A 15,826-nucleotide genomic window follows, 5' to 3' on the forward strand; every position below is an offset into this window, starting at 1 on the left:
AGCTGGATCAGAGTCTAATCATTACTAGGTAAAGATTTGGATGGACACTTATAGGCATTTTTAGAGAACCTTGGTGGAAAAGCTTAAATTATGTTAAATGACTTTTCTGAACTAATAAGTATATCTGCTTAGCCTGCCTGTTTGTAACATCAGTTTCAAACACTGTTTTATCTTAAAAAGGGCCAAGTTAATCTCAAACTTCAGTTCTTTTTCATTCAGCTGAAATACTAAGCATTGTTTTATGAAAGTTACCACTGTTACAATGCTGAGAGCTTAAATATAATGTAATTAAAGGGTGGGGTATACAAGTTAAAACTTGTATTTCATACACTTGAAGTGCAGCATCACAAAGAACTTAAGAGACTAGGATGTAAAGCAGAAAGCTTTCAGGATGCACGTTACATTTATTTACAAAGATTAACTATTTAAGCATAAACAACCTCAATGTAATTTTTCATTTGAATATGGCAAAATGTTTAATAGAAGTAAACACATAACAACCATAAAGTTCTTATTAAAAATTGAACTGCTCACATTTTGCACACTTCTGTTTCATACATAGTAATTCTATAAGTGCTGTGCAACAATTTTGCTAAGGTTATACTTTTCACAATTTGAGTTATTTATGGAGAACAGCTTAAGATGCTCGAACTACTCCTAATAACTACAATGTTCACTTCAAAGCTTGAAACACCTCTCAAAACCTCTTAATAATGAACTTAAGTAATTGCAAATATTCTTAAGTAAGTTTTTTTTTGTATGCTATTCTAAGAGACATTTATAAACTTGCAATTTGCTTTACTACTGCAAGCGAACAAGTCAGTTTATCTAATAGTTAGAATCATAGAAAGGTTACAGCATGGAAGGAGACCATTTGGCCTACTGTGTCCATGCCAGCTCTGTGCAAGAGTAATCCAGCTAGTCCCACTCCCCTGCCCTATCCACGGAGCCCTGCAATTTTTTTTCCTTTCAAGTACTTATCCAGTTCCCCTTTGAAAACCATGATTGAATCTGCCTCCACCACCAGCCCCCCAGCAGTGCATTCCAGGTCATAACCACTCGCCATGTAAAAAAGTTTTTCCTCATGTCACCTTTGGTTCTTTTGCCAATCACCTTAAATCCACGTCCTCTGGTTCTTGACCCTTCCACCGATGGGAACAGTTTCTCTCTATCTATTCTGTTTCGACCCTTCATGATTTTAAATACCTCTATCAGATCTCCTCTCAACCTTCTCTATTCCTAGGAGAACAACCCCAGTTTCTCCAATCTATCCACGTAACTAAAATTCCTCTCCGTGGAATCATTCTAGTAAATCTCTTCTGCACCCTCTCTAAAGCCTTCACATCTTTCCTAAAATGCAGTGCCCAGAACTGGACACAATACTCCAGTTGTGGTCAAACCAGTGTTTTATAAAGGTTCATCATGACATCCTTGCTTTTGTACACGATGCCTCTATTTATAAAGCCCAGGATCCCGAATTCTCAACCTGCCCTGCCACTTGCAACGATTTGTTCACATAGTTCCGTTCAAAGGAGTTATGCTTCAGTTGTACGGAGCCTTGGTCAGACCCCATCTGGAGTACTGCGTTCAGTTCTGGGCACCGCACCTCAGGAAGGATCTATTGGCCTTGGAGGGGGTGCAGCGCAGAATTACCAGAATCAAACCGGTGTTTTAAGAGCTAAATTGAGGATGGGTTGTAGTCCCTTGAGTTTAGATGGTTGAGGGGTGATCTGATTGAGGTGCTTAAAATAAAAGGATTTGATAGATTAGATACAGAGAAGTTATTTCCTCTGGTGGGGGAATCCAGAACAAGGGGGAACAATCTTAATTAGAGAGCTAGGCCATTCAGGTGTGATATCAGAAAGCACTTTTCCACACAAAGGGTAGTGGAACTGTGGAATTCTATTTCCCAAAAGGCTGTAGATATTGGGTCATTTCAAATTTTCAAGACTGAGATCGACAGATTTGTATTATTTATGGGTATCGAGAGATATGGATCAAAGGCAGGTAAATGGAGTTGAGGTACAGATCAGCCATGATCTAATTGTATGGCAGAACAAGCTCGAGGAGCTGAATGTTCTAGAATGTCCTGCATAGATTGGAAAATTTCAAATGTCACTCCATTATTTAAGGGAGAGAGACAGAAACCAGGTAACTACAGTTTAACATCAGCTGTGGGGAAGTTACTGGAATTTATCATCAGGGACAGAATGGCTAAGCATTTGGACAAGTATGAGCTGATCAAAAAGAGAGTCAGCATCGATTTGTCAAGGGCAAAAGCATAGGTTTGTCAAGGGTAGGTCATATCTGACTAATCTAGTTGAATTTTTGAGGAGGTCACTAGCATGGTGGATAGGGGAGTGTCTATGGGTGTTGTCTATATGAACTTCCAGAAGGCATTTGATAAAATTCCACACAAGTGATTATTAGCAAAAATGAAAGCACATGGAATTGGGGGTAACCTTGTGACATGGTTTGGTAATTGGTTGGGAGGTAGAAGACAGAGAGTAGGGAATGCTCTTTGATTGGCGGTATGTGACAAGTGATGTTCCCTAGGGATCTGTGTGCCTCAGTTTTTTACCATGTAAATTAATGACTTGGATGAGGGAATAGAGAGTTGTATATCCACCTTTGCAAATGACACAAATTTAGGAGGCACAGTAAGTTGTGTGAATGAGAGCAGGAAGTTACAAAGGGACATAGACAGACTAAATGGGTGGGCAAAACTATGGCAGATGCAGTTCAATGTGGGGAAGTATGAGGTCATCCACTTTGGATATGAGAATGACAAATTGGAATATTTTCTTAATGGTGAGACTAGGAGCTGTGGAGGAGCAAAGGGATTTGGATGTCTATGTACACGAACAACTAAAAGCTAGTGAACAGGTACAAAAGGTAACCAAAAAGGCTAATGGAATGTTGGTCTTTATTTCAAGGGGGTTGGAATACAAAAGTGAGGAAATGATGCTTTATTTGTACAGAACCTTGGTCAGGCCCCATCTGCAGTACTGCATTCAGTTTTAGGCACCAAACATCAGGAACGATAAATTGGCCTTGGTGGGGGTACAGTGCAGATTCACTAGAATGATATCAAGGCCTGAAGGGTTACATTATGAGGACAGGTTGTATAAACTTGGTTTGTATTCCCTTGAGTTTAGACAGTTGAGGAGTGATCTAATTAAGCTCTTTAAAATGATAAAAGGAATTGATAGGGTCAATACAGAGAAACTATTTCCTCTGATGAGGAATCCAGACAAGGGGCATGATTTTAAAATTAGAGCTAGGCTATTTAGGTAGTGATTGTGAACACTGGGTCAATTGAAATTTTCAAGACTGAGACTGATACATTTTTGTTAGGTAAGGTTAAGAGATATGGAGCAAAGGCGAGATAATTGAGCTGAGGTACAGATCAGCCATTACCTAACTGAATGGAAGAACAGACTCGAGGGGTTGAATAGCGTCCTCCTGTTCCTACAGTCTTATTTTCAAATGGATTTAAAAGATCTCATGGCACTATTTGAAGAGGACTTCTGTCAGTGTCCTGGCCAACATTTATCTCTCAATGAAAACCCCACCCAGGAGATTACATGGCTGCGGGGTGTGGGGTGAGGGGTAGGAAGTGTCTAGTTATAATGCTCCAGCCATCATGAATGTGGGGCAGGCTTGATGGACCAGCTGGTCTTTTCCTGGCCGTCAATTTCGTATGTTCGTAAAACAGATTGATGAGCCATTTATGTCATTGCTGCTTGTGGAATCTCTGCTGTGTACAAATTGGTAACTATGTTTGCCTACATAATAGTGACTACACTTCTAAAGTACTTAACTGACCGTGAAGCGTATTGGGATGTCCTGAGGATATGAAAGACAACTATAAAAATCCAAGATTTTTTTCTTTTAATTAAACTGTACATACCAAGAGCTTTACACATTGGGCCGGATTTTGCTGTAAAGATAATGGTGAGGCTGACAGCGCTCACCGTTATTTATGTGCAAATCGGACAATAATTTCCGGCAACCGCACATGCGCGGTTAAACATGGAAATCCAGAAATTGCTGCCCGAGATGCGCTGCTCCTCCAAAAGCTGTGCAAAAACTGCATCTCGTCCTCTGACTTACTATTCAAACGTATTGAACGGCGTGAAGTTCCTGTACTTACCTCATAGATACGGACTAAACTCACCAAAAAAAGGTTGGGGCTTGTCCATTCCAGTCTAAGTCTTTTACAAGTGTGGAGTCTCATTCCTTCAGCTTTTAATTATTGTTGGGACATTTAAAAAATTTAAATAAAAAACATTTTTTCTTACTGTTTCTTTTATCTCTGTCTCTTAATCCAATCTTTCTTTCCCTCTCTTTATTTCACTTACTGTACCTGATGTGACATTCAATTCACTATTCTAACTAAGACTTCCTGGTTCAGACGCTGAGCTGCTCATTAATGATTCTTCAATCTGATTGGTTAAGGAGACACAGTTGCTTGCCTTGTCGAGGGCGCTGTGCTGAATGGATCTCTAACTTACAGTAACTTGCTGTGTAAAACCCCATAGAAAGTCAATGGCAAGTGCAAGTCTAACCAGGGCATTCACCACTCACAGCAAAATCGGGCCCAAAGTTTGTTATATCCAAAGCCAAGCAATAGGGAAAATATGTAAAAGGTAACCCAAACATTCGTAGATATGCTGCACAGCCCACCACTGGCCTCTAGAGGGAGCTACACACAGGTTTCATGTGTCTGCTTATTTGTAGTCCCTTTGGTGCAGGCATTGTTGTAAAACGGGTGTAAGCAGCTGAACTACCTGGAAACTGTTGTGCAGCCGTTAAAAACACAGTTCAGCCTGCACTCGTTAGCAGCAAACTGGGGACAAACAGGTAAGAGAACAACACTGCTGGGCTCTTTCACTCAATCATATAATTTCACTGCATGTCTTAGCAATAGTCTCATGCAGAGTTATGACTTTACAGACTCCATCCAGATCCAGAGGGCAGCATGGCATGGCAACAAGCCAGAGAAGAAAGAGGCAGAACTTCATTGATTCAGACCTCAAAGCCTTCCTCGAGGAAATCGAAGGCAGCACGTACAGATTCCTGGGTTTGGGTAAATCATGTTGCCTGGAGGGAGATGGCACTGGCACGGAGTGCCAACTCCCTCATCCCCAGGTCTGCAGAACACTGCTGCAAAAAGTTCAATGACTTCACCAGGGCTAGCAAGGTAATACCTGGGGGGCCGTGTCCTCTTTGAACGGTGCCCGACTCTCCTTACTCCATCCTGTGCTGTTCCTCCTCCATGTTAATGGCACAGAGTGGTATGCCCATCCCTGACTGTGGATTTGGGGGGGGGGGGGGGGGGGTGGTGAGGTGCAAATACTCTTCTGGTGGGCTGACCCCATGAGAGGTAAATCGGAAACAAGTGGGAAAAAAAATGTTTGTGAAAAAAGGGTCCATAAAGCATTTCCAAGCTGCAGAAATCACTACACAAAGTTTCTACTCTTCAACCTCACAAACTCCTAATTTCTGCCATGATCAGATGATCTCGACAGCTGCTGCACCTTAAATATCTCCATGCAAGTTAACCAGAGATCAACAGCAGCGCAAACCAAGGAAACAAAGAGCTGCCACGTTGCTGGCTCTCACTCTGACATACGCAAATAAGGCCCTGGATTTTTCTGGATTCACTTTTAACTGGCTTAGCTAAAATTCTAAGATGATGGTCTAGAAATTTGATTGTGCCCGAAAACAGGCACGCAGGGAGCCAGTGTCATTTCTGGGTCTGTTGTAGGCTAAGTGATAAGAGATTGATTGCTATGATTTGTCAACAACTCCATTATCATTGTATCATGTGATGACCAGGATGGTAGACGGTGAACAAAATGGACCTTGGTCTTTTTCCATCCAGCAATTCCTATGTTCCTATGCACACGCCTGTTCACAGTGTCTCAGGCAGCATGTTAAATTAGTCCTGGGACCTTATTATAATCAGTCAGACTTGCAGCCGTTGCTACATGCACTATTCATTGGCTGCACCCCTGTTTGGGGGGAAGCTAGGAAATTGGGCATCTCTGACCCCACTTAAAGGCAGCCAACACTCTTAAAAGGGAGGTGCATTGGGTGAAGGAAGGAAATGCTTCTCAAGAGAAAAAATGGCTGCTAGACCTGCAGGTTGCGCCCCCAGGCTCTCCGATGCTGCTTTGTAGGCCCTGCTCCAGGCAGTGGACAGGATGAGGGAGATCCTGTTCCTCACTGGGGGCAGAAAGCCCTCCAGGCAACACCTGCACTGCCAGACATCGCAGAGGGGGTCAATGAGAGCTTGCGCACAATGTTGCAGAGCATGGAAGCGTCCAACAGAGCTTCGCATAGAGCATGGAGACCATTCGGTCCAACATAGGCCAAGCACTCAGTTGCATCAACATGACAGTAGCGCCCACCGTGATGGAGCCTCCCTGACAGCTCTCATAGCTGCCATGGAAGCTCAGATGGCTGACATCTTGGCTTCGGGGGCCACTTTTGACAGATCGACAGTTCCTCAGTCCTGTACTCTGTTCTCGCGCAGAGCCGGAGGAGTGCTAAAGCGCAGTCCCAGGAGAGTGGCCTCGGCTACATGGGCGAGGCACCCGCTGTCCACTCTCAGGACGACAGCATGCCTGCTCTCCAGCCACCCACTCCACCAGTGTCCTTGTTAGTACCAGAGATGCAGCTGGGCCAGACTGCTCTGACCCATACCAAGATGCTGCAGACTGCAGCTGGGTCCTCATGGCTCAGAGCTGCTCGAGGGCACCATGGCCATTTGAAGCTAAGCAGCCTTCCACCTTCCAAGCTGTAGCCACTGGGGAAACACTTCGTAGAAGCACTAGGATAGGTAAATGAGCACAGAAGACAGGCACTAAGGGCTTGCACAAGGATGATTCATAATTATTTCTGTTAACTGTTAGATACAATTAAAATTGAGTTGTTTGATAAATTTGTTTTTTGTTCTGGATTTGACGTTGGTGTTTATATTTGTAGTGAAGTGAGGACAAGACTTAACGAGTAAATCAAAACTTACACTGCTGCCTGCTGCTGAAGCATTCATCTGTCCTCATGAATGCCAAGAAATGCTTCCGGATAAGGCCCCGCTGGACCTAGCTACTGCCTGCAGCTGAGTTACTGAGATGAACAAAACTTCCCCAAAGGTCTTGGTGATAAGTCATTGCTTGGAGAATCCCTTTCACATAAACCCTGCACCCTACAATATCCATATGTTTTGACTCTCACTCAGGTGATGCCCGACTATCCAGAACGAGACAGGACTTGGAGAATTAATAATCGAAGAGTCTACAACGAGCACCTAATCCAGAAGATCTGCAACTGCAGTAACCTTTCAGTTCCCCACATCCTAGCACATGCCTGTAACTTTCACCCAAAGGGTCGAGGGCATGAGAAACTTGTTGAATGTGATAGGCTGTAGTAATACGATATTTTGGTTATTGGAATCCCCGGAAGGAACAGCTTCCATTCCCTGCACCACCCAGCTGATAAATACCTCAATCAATCTAATATTGGTTTTTGTAACAGTGGTGCATCTGTCCATGACAGTATTGGTAGGAGTGACAACCGCACAATCCTTGTGGAGACGAAGTCCTGTCTTCACACTGAGGACACCATCCAACGTGTTGTGTGGCACTTCCACGTGGTAAATGGGATAGATTCAGAACAGATCTAGCAGCTCAAAACTGGGCATTCATGAGGCGCTGTGGGCCATCAGCAGAAGCAGAATTGAATTCCAGCAAAATCAGTAACCTCATGGCCCGGCATATTCTTCACTCTACCATTACGAACAAGCCAAGGGATCAACCCTGGTTCAATGAGGAGTGTAGAAGAGCATGCCAGAAGCAGCACCAGGCATACCTAAAAATGAGGTGCCAACCTGGTGAAACTACAACACAGGACTACATGAATGCTAAACAGTGGAAACAACATGCCATAGACAGAGCTAAGCAATTCCACAGCCAACGGATCAGATCAAAGCTCTGCAGACCTGCCACATCCAGTCATGAATGGTGGTGGACAATTAAACAACTAACGGGAGTAGGAGGTTCCATGAACATCCCCATCCTCAATGATGGCAGAATCCAGCACGAGTGCAAAAGACAAGGCTGAAGCGTTTGCAACCATCTTCAGCCAAGAGTGCCGAGTGGATGATCCATCTTAGCCTCCTCTCGATATTCGATTCACTCCACGTGATATCAAGAAACGGCTGAGTGCACTGGATACAACAAAGGCTATGGACCCCAACAACATCCCAGCTGTAGTGCGGAAGACGTGTGCTCCAGAACTAGCCGCACCTCTAGCCAAGCTGTTCCAATACAGCTACAACAATGGCATCTACCCGACAATGTGGAAAACTGACCAGGTATGTCCTGTCCACAAAAAGCAGGACAAATACAATCCAGCCAATTACCACCCCATCAGTCTACTCTCAATCATCAGCAAAGTGATGGAAGGTGTTTTCGACAGTGCTATCAAGCGGCACTTACTCACCAATAGCCTGGTCACCGATGCTCAGTTTGGGTTCCGCCAGGATCACTCAGCTCCAGACCTCATCTCAGCCTTGGTCCAAACATGGACAAAAGAGCTGAATTCCAGAGGTGAGGTGAGAGTGACTGCCCTTGACATCAAGGCAGCATTTGACCGAGAGTGGCACCAAGGAGCCCTAGTAAAATTGAAGTCAATGGAAATCAGGGGGAAAACTCTCCAGTGGCTGGAGTCATACCTAGCACAAAGGAAGATGGTAGTGGTTGTTGAAGGCCAATCAGCTCAGCCCCAGGACATTGCTGCACAAGTTCCTCAGGGCAGTGTCCAAGACACAAACATCTTCAGCTGCTTTATCAATGACCTTCCCTCTATCATAAGGTCAGAAATAGGAATGTTCGCTGATGATTGCAGTGTTTAGTTCCATTCGTAATCCCTCAGATGAAGCAGTCCGTGCCTGCATGCAGCAAGACCTGGACAACATCCAGGCTTGGGCTCATAAGTGGCAAGTAACATTCGCGCCAGACAAGTGCCAGGCAATGACTATCTCCAAGAGAGAGTCCAACCACCTCCCCTTGACATTCAACGGCATTACCATCACCGAATCCCTCACCATCAACATCCTGGGGGTCACCATTGACCAGAAACTTAACTGGACCAGCCATATAAATACTGTGGCTACAAGAGCAGGTCAGAGGCTGGGTATTCTGCGGCGAGTGACTCACCTTCTGACTCCCCAAAGCCTTTCCACCATCTGCAAGACACAAGTCAGGAGTGTGATGGAATACTCTCCACTTGCCTGGATGAGTGCAGCTCCAGGCAAGTGGAGACACCAAGCTCGACACCATCCAGAACAAAGCAGCCCGCTTGATTGGCACCTCTTCCACCACCCTAAACATTCACTCCCTTCACCACCGGCACACTGTGGCTGCAGTGTGTACCATCTACAGGATGCATTGCAGCAACTCGCCAAGACTTCAACAGCACCTCCCAAACCCATGACCTCTACCACCTGGAAGGACAAGGGCAGCAGGCACATGGGAACAACACCACCTGCACGTTCCCCTCCAAGTCACACACCATCCCAACTTGGAAATATATCGCTGTTTCTTCGTCATCGCTGGGTCAAAATCCTGGAACTCCCTTCCTAACAGCACTGTGGGAGAACCTTCACCACACGGGCTGCAGCGGTTCAAGAAGGCAGCTCACCACCTCCTTCTCAAGGGCAATTAGGGATGAGCAATAAATGCTGGGCTTGCCAGCGACACCCACATCCCATGAACAAATTTTTAAAAAACATTGTTGTTATCATTCTCAATACCTTCCTCCCGTTGTCTCTCCAAAAAATACACACACAGACATAAAAGCTGAAAGGAAGTGTGCAGAAGTGATATTTTCAATGTAATGCATTATTCACGCACACATCTATCTATCCAGTCAAGAAGGAAATTACCTCTGATGTTTTAATTTCCATTTCCTCACTGACATCACGGCAAAATTCCATCTCACATACATAAAAATGTGGTAGAAAGACATTTAACTGGACTCAGTGTAAATTACATTTTGTATTGCTGCATTTTATAAAGAAAGAATAATGGATGGGCTATGTTGCCTCAAGGCATACAATGCTGATATATCATTAAATAACATTTAATCCCATGAATTGCAGCTTGTAATTGACAAATGGATAAAATGCCTCCAGGTGGGTACACTGCTAGCCAATTCAGAACAAACAATTTGATTAATTCAAATGAAGTATCGAAGCATATGCACTAAGGCCAAAGAATCATCATTTCTAATTATAATACTGAAATTGACTGCAGATAAAATGTATCTACTGTTGTTAACAAGATAGCTCCAATCAAGCAGCACTACCAGGAAGGTGATAAAAATGGTGTTGTGATACTACTGGATTCAATCACAGCAGGGGACTGCTTAAAAAATACAAAGCTCAGATTTAAAACAAAAACGCCACAAAATGTAGTCATTTTTATGCTTGATTGGTTCGGCATAAAAATAGAAGTACATATACTGCATTTAAATGGAGAATAATCTGATGAGATTTAAAATTAACCTATTCATTTTAAACCTCATTCATTAATTGTACAATCAGTTAAACAACACTGGGACACATCTACGCTAAATTTGAAGAGCTTCTAATCACTACTGTTTAATCAATTTTTAATTAAATGAAACCAATGTACACAAGATAGGGACTTTCAGAGTTTACACACTTTTGCTGAATGAACTTGTCCAAGGAACAGACAGGATGCTTTGAGATTAAAAAAAGCATATAAAATAAGACAACTATAATATTGGGAGCTGGAGCTGAAATTGAAAATGTATATAAATGTGGTAATCTATGTTTAATATAATGTCAACAAAAGAACTGATAACATGTTTAAGTCAAATCGCCTTAGAATAATAGTATAACACTAAAAATAAGTGTATGAAGACTTCAGTGAGAAAGCAACAATCAATTTAACCACTTTTCAGTGTTGAGTGCCAAAGCATTTGACACAACCATATTTTAAACAGAATGAATAATACCCAATAGATAACATATGTTATGGAGCTCTGTCTACCCTTCATAAAGCTAGCCTGTTCATTGTGAGTGATAATATCAGTATCTTGGACAAAACTTTATAGTCCACATAGAATAAAAATATTAGGTAGTACACTGGAAAACGCAAGAAAACCTTTGCTTTTCTTCAGAACAGAAATGGTAGCAACTTACTAGGTTTCTGGCAACAATGATTCAAACATACCAAACTCTGGAAAGAAGTGAAGTAACAAAACCTGACTGAACCATCTGGACCAGAGATTTTCCACTCTTTAATGAGATTATGGCTGTCACAACTCCTCTAGAGGAGCAGGAACATGCTGTGAACTTGACTACAGAAACCAGTGCAGATAGCCCACCATCTACTCTACATCTTATATGCAGAGTAACATATCAGTTTGATAGGTGCTATTAGAACTCATTTGTGATAATTTAGCTATGCATGCTGTTCCTTAGGATGGGCTAATCATGGCTTTATTGTAAACTAGGTGTCCAAACTACAGTCCACAAACCCTGCCAATCTGGCCCTTGAAGCCCAGGAGGCTTCGTTGTTCTTATATTTCTTTCTGATGGTTTGTCTTATTTGAATATTGTGGAACTGAAGGTTTGCAAAGGCTGATTCTTAATGCTATTGTCTTATTGGTGGATACATCCTAAATCAGAACACCAAGAAGTGTTAGTATCCGCAGCTTGAAATATAAGCAAATTAACAGGAATATTCATTTTAACTTTATATAGAATCATAGAAGTTTACAACATGGAAACAGGCCCTTTGGCCCAACATGTCCCTGTCGCCCAGTTTATACCACTAAGCTAGTCCCAATTGCCTGCACTTGGCCCATATCCCTCTGTACCCATCTTACCCATGTAACTGTCCAAATGCTTTTTAAAAGACAAAATTGTACCCGCCTCTACTACTGCCTCTGGCAGCTCGTTCCAGACACTCACCACCCTTTGAGTGAAAAAATTGCCCCTCTGGACCCTTTTGTATCTCTCCCCTCTCACCTTAAATCTATGCCCCCTCGTTATAGACTCCCCTACCTTTGGGAAAAGATTTTGACTATCGACCTTATCTATGCCCCTCATTATTTTATAGACTTCTATAACATCACCCCTTAACCTCCTACTCTCCAGGGAAAAAAGTCTCAGCCTATCCAACCTCTCCCTATAAGTCAAACCATCAAGTCCCGGTAGCATCCTAGTAAATCTTTTCTGCACTCTTTCTAGTTTAATAATATCCTTTCTATAATAGGGTGACCAGAACTGTACACAGTATTCCAAGTGTGGCCTTACTAATGTCTTGTACAACTTCAACAAGACATCCCAACTCCTGCATTCAATGTTCTGACCAATGAAACCAAGCATGCTGAATGCCTTCTTCACCACCCTATCCACCTGTGACTCCACTTTCAAGGAGCTATGAACCTGTACTCCTAGATCTCTTTGCTCTATAACTCTCCCCAATGCCCTACCATTAACGGAGTAGGTCCTGGCCCGATTCGATCTACCAAAATGCATCACCTCACATTTATCTAAATTAAACTCCATCTGCCATTCATCGGCCCACTGGCCCAATTTATCAAGATCCCGTTGCAATCCTAGATAACCTTCTTCACTGTCCACAATGCCACCAATCTTGGTGTTATCTGCAAACTTACTAACCATGCCTCCTAAATTCTCATCCAAATCATTAATATAAATAACAAATAACAGCGGACCCAGCACCGATCCCTGAGGCACACTGCTGGTCACAGGCCTCCAGTTTGAAAAACAACCCTCTACAACCACCCTCTGTCTTCTGTCGTCAATCCAATTTTGTATCCAATTGGCTACCTCACCTTGGATCCCGTGAGATTTAACCTTATGTAACAACCTACCATGCGGTACCTTGTCAAAGGCTTTGCTGAAGTCCATGTAGACCACGTCTACTGCACAGCCCTCATCTATCTTCTTGGTTACCCCTTCAAAAAACTCAATCAAATACGTGAGACATGATTTTCCACTCACAAAACCATGCTGACTGTTCCTAATCAGTCCCTGCCTCTCCAAATGCCTGTAGACCCTGTCTCTCAGAATACCATCAAACAACTTACCCACCACAGATGTCAGGCTCACCGGTCTGTAGTTCCCAGGCTTTTCCCTGCCGCCCTTCTTAAACAAAGGCACAACATTTGCTACCCTCCAATCTTCAGGCACCTCACCTGTAGCTGTTGATGATTCAAATATTTCTGCAAGGGGACCCGCAATTTCCTCCCTAACCTCCCATAATGTCCTGGGATACATTTCATCAGGTCACGGAGATTTATCTACCTTGATGCGCGTTAAGACTTCCAGCACCTCCCTCTCTGTAATATGTACACTCCTCAAGACATCACTATTTATTTCACCAAGTTCCCTAACATCCATGCCTTTCTCAACCGTAAATACCGATGTGAAATATTCACTTAGGATCTCACCCATCTCTTGTGGTTCCGCACATAGATGACCTCGTTGATCCTTAAGAGGCCCTACTCTCTCCCTAGTTACTCTTTTGCCCTTTATGTACTTGTAGAAGCTCTTTGGATTCTCCTTTGCCTTATCTGCCAAAGCAATCTCATGTCCCCTTTTTGCCCTCCTGATTTCTCTCTTAACTCTACTCCGGCAATCTCTGTACTCTTCAAGGGATCCACTTGATCCCAGCTGCCTATGCATGTCATATGCCTCCTTCTTCTTTCTGACTAGGGCCTCAATCTCCCGAGTCATCCAAGGTTCCCTACTTCTACCAGCCTTGCCCTTCACTTTATAAGGAATGTGCTTACCCTGAACCCTGGTTAATACACTTTTGAAAGCCTCCCACTTACCAGACGTCCCTTTGCCTGCCAACAGACTCTCCCAATCAACTTCTGAAAGTTCCTGTCTAATACCATCAAAATTGGCCTTTCCCCAATTTAGAATTTTAACTTTTGGGCCAGACCTATCATTCTCCATAGCTATCTTAAAACTAATGGAATTATGATCACTGGTCCCAAAGTGATCCCTCACTAGCACTTCTGTCACCTGCCCTTTCTTATTTCCCAAGAGGTGGTCAAGTTTTGCCCCCTCTCTAGTCGGGCCATCCACATACTGAATGAGAAATTCCTCCTGAATACACTCAACAAATTTCTCTCCATCCAAGCCCCTAATGCTATGGCTGTCCCAGTCAATGTTGGGAAAGTTGAAGTCCCCTACTATTACCACCCTATTTTTCTTGCAGCTGTCTGTAATCTCCTTACATATTTGCTCCTCAATTTCCCGTTGACTATTTGGGGGTCTGTAGTACAATCCTATCAAAGTGATCTCTCCCTTCTTATTTTTCAGTTCTACCCATATAGACTCAGTGGGCGAACCCTCGGATATATCCCCTCTCACTACTGCCGTGATGTTCTCCCTAATCAAGAACGCAACTCCCCCTCCTCTCTTACCTCTTGCTCTATCTTTCCTAAAGCATCTGCACCGTGGAACATTAAGCTGCCAGTCCTGCCCCTCCCTTAGCCATGTTTCAGTAATAGCTATAACATCCCAGTCCCATGTACCCATCCATGCCCTGAGTTCATCTGCCTTGCCCATCAGACTTCTTGCATTGAAATAAATGCAGTTTAATCTAGACTTCCCTTGGTCTTTGCCCTGCTTTCTCAGATATGTGGTCCTTGAGGTTCCATGATATGCACCCATACCTTCTACAGAGACAAAAAGTTTGGACACTCCTGTTGTAGGGCATGAGCTTCCTAATTTTGTCTTGTGTGCGTACAGGGCGTGTGTGCGCGTACAGTGCATGTGAGTGCATGCGTTTGTGTGCATGTATTTATGTGCATGTGTGCACTTGCATACTTGGATAAATCTTCATCCTCTTTCTGCCTTAGTTGACTGCAGTGCCAACAACTCAACACAAACTCTAAGTTTTAACTTCAGCCTACTCTGAACAAGCCTGAACCGTATTTTCCTAGTCATTGCGGACAAGATTTCTGAACTTCATTTTGACATTCTCTCAACATTTAGCTCTCAAATGTATCCCATAGATAAACAGGATGTACCCAGAAACAAGGCATTCACCAACACAATCTGGTGCAATCAAATCCATATTCAGTAGAGAATGATCTACAGGAGGATTGATTTAATATTACAATATTTCACTGGCTCCAAAAGAGCAAACAAAACAAAGTAGCAAGCAGTTCAGGAGAAAACTCTGTGGGTTCGAGAGTAGAATGTGAAATTTTCTAACCTGGGCACACTCGCATACACACATCAATAAGACTTAACGGGGTAGGTTGCCAGAGATTTCATTTTGGGTAATTTTAACCTAACCCACCTAGCGGGAAACTGACAGGATCAAACCCGCCGCCCATTTTACTTTCTACTGCAGTCGGTGGCCGATCCGATCCTGTCAGTTTCGTGCCGGTCCGGTTAAGTGAAAATTACCCCTAATGTGTTTCAAGGACCGTTGTTAGAGGTTAAAAGTAGATCAGGACAGGTTGTACCACATTCAAAATCACTCCCATCATCAAACATTAAATAGGAGTAAATGACAAAAAAATGCTAATTGGAAATTCAGAAGAGTCAAAGTTAAGCAGATACACATTCATGGAGTTGATTGTATAACCCATTCAAATCCTTTACAAAATGGCATAACATGGTTGACACTAGGCTCACAAAGCATCTTGGAATTAATACACCACAGACAACATTACATGTAACCAGATAGGCCAACAATTGTGTGGTACACTATTGTCTGAATCTCCTTCCCAT

General features: G+C 43.2%; 1 protein-coding gene across 3 annotated transcripts in view; it reads right to left on the reverse strand.

Moving 5' to 3' along the window:
• The window catches only part of LOC137327206 (rho guanine nucleotide exchange factor TIAM1-like), a 281,965-nt gene that overhangs the window by 54,606 nt on the left and 211,533 nt on the right, over positions 1-15,826 (reverse strand). The gene's annotated exons all lie outside the window — the stretch shown is intronic.

The sequence above is a fragment of the Heptranchias perlo genome, chromosome 11, assembly GCF_035084215.1.
Source record: "Heptranchias perlo isolate sHepPer1 chromosome 11, sHepPer1.hap1, whole genome shotgun sequence".
Classification (NCBI taxonomy): Eukaryota; Metazoa; Chordata; class Chondrichthyes; order Hexanchiformes; family Hexanchidae; genus Heptranchias; species Heptranchias perlo.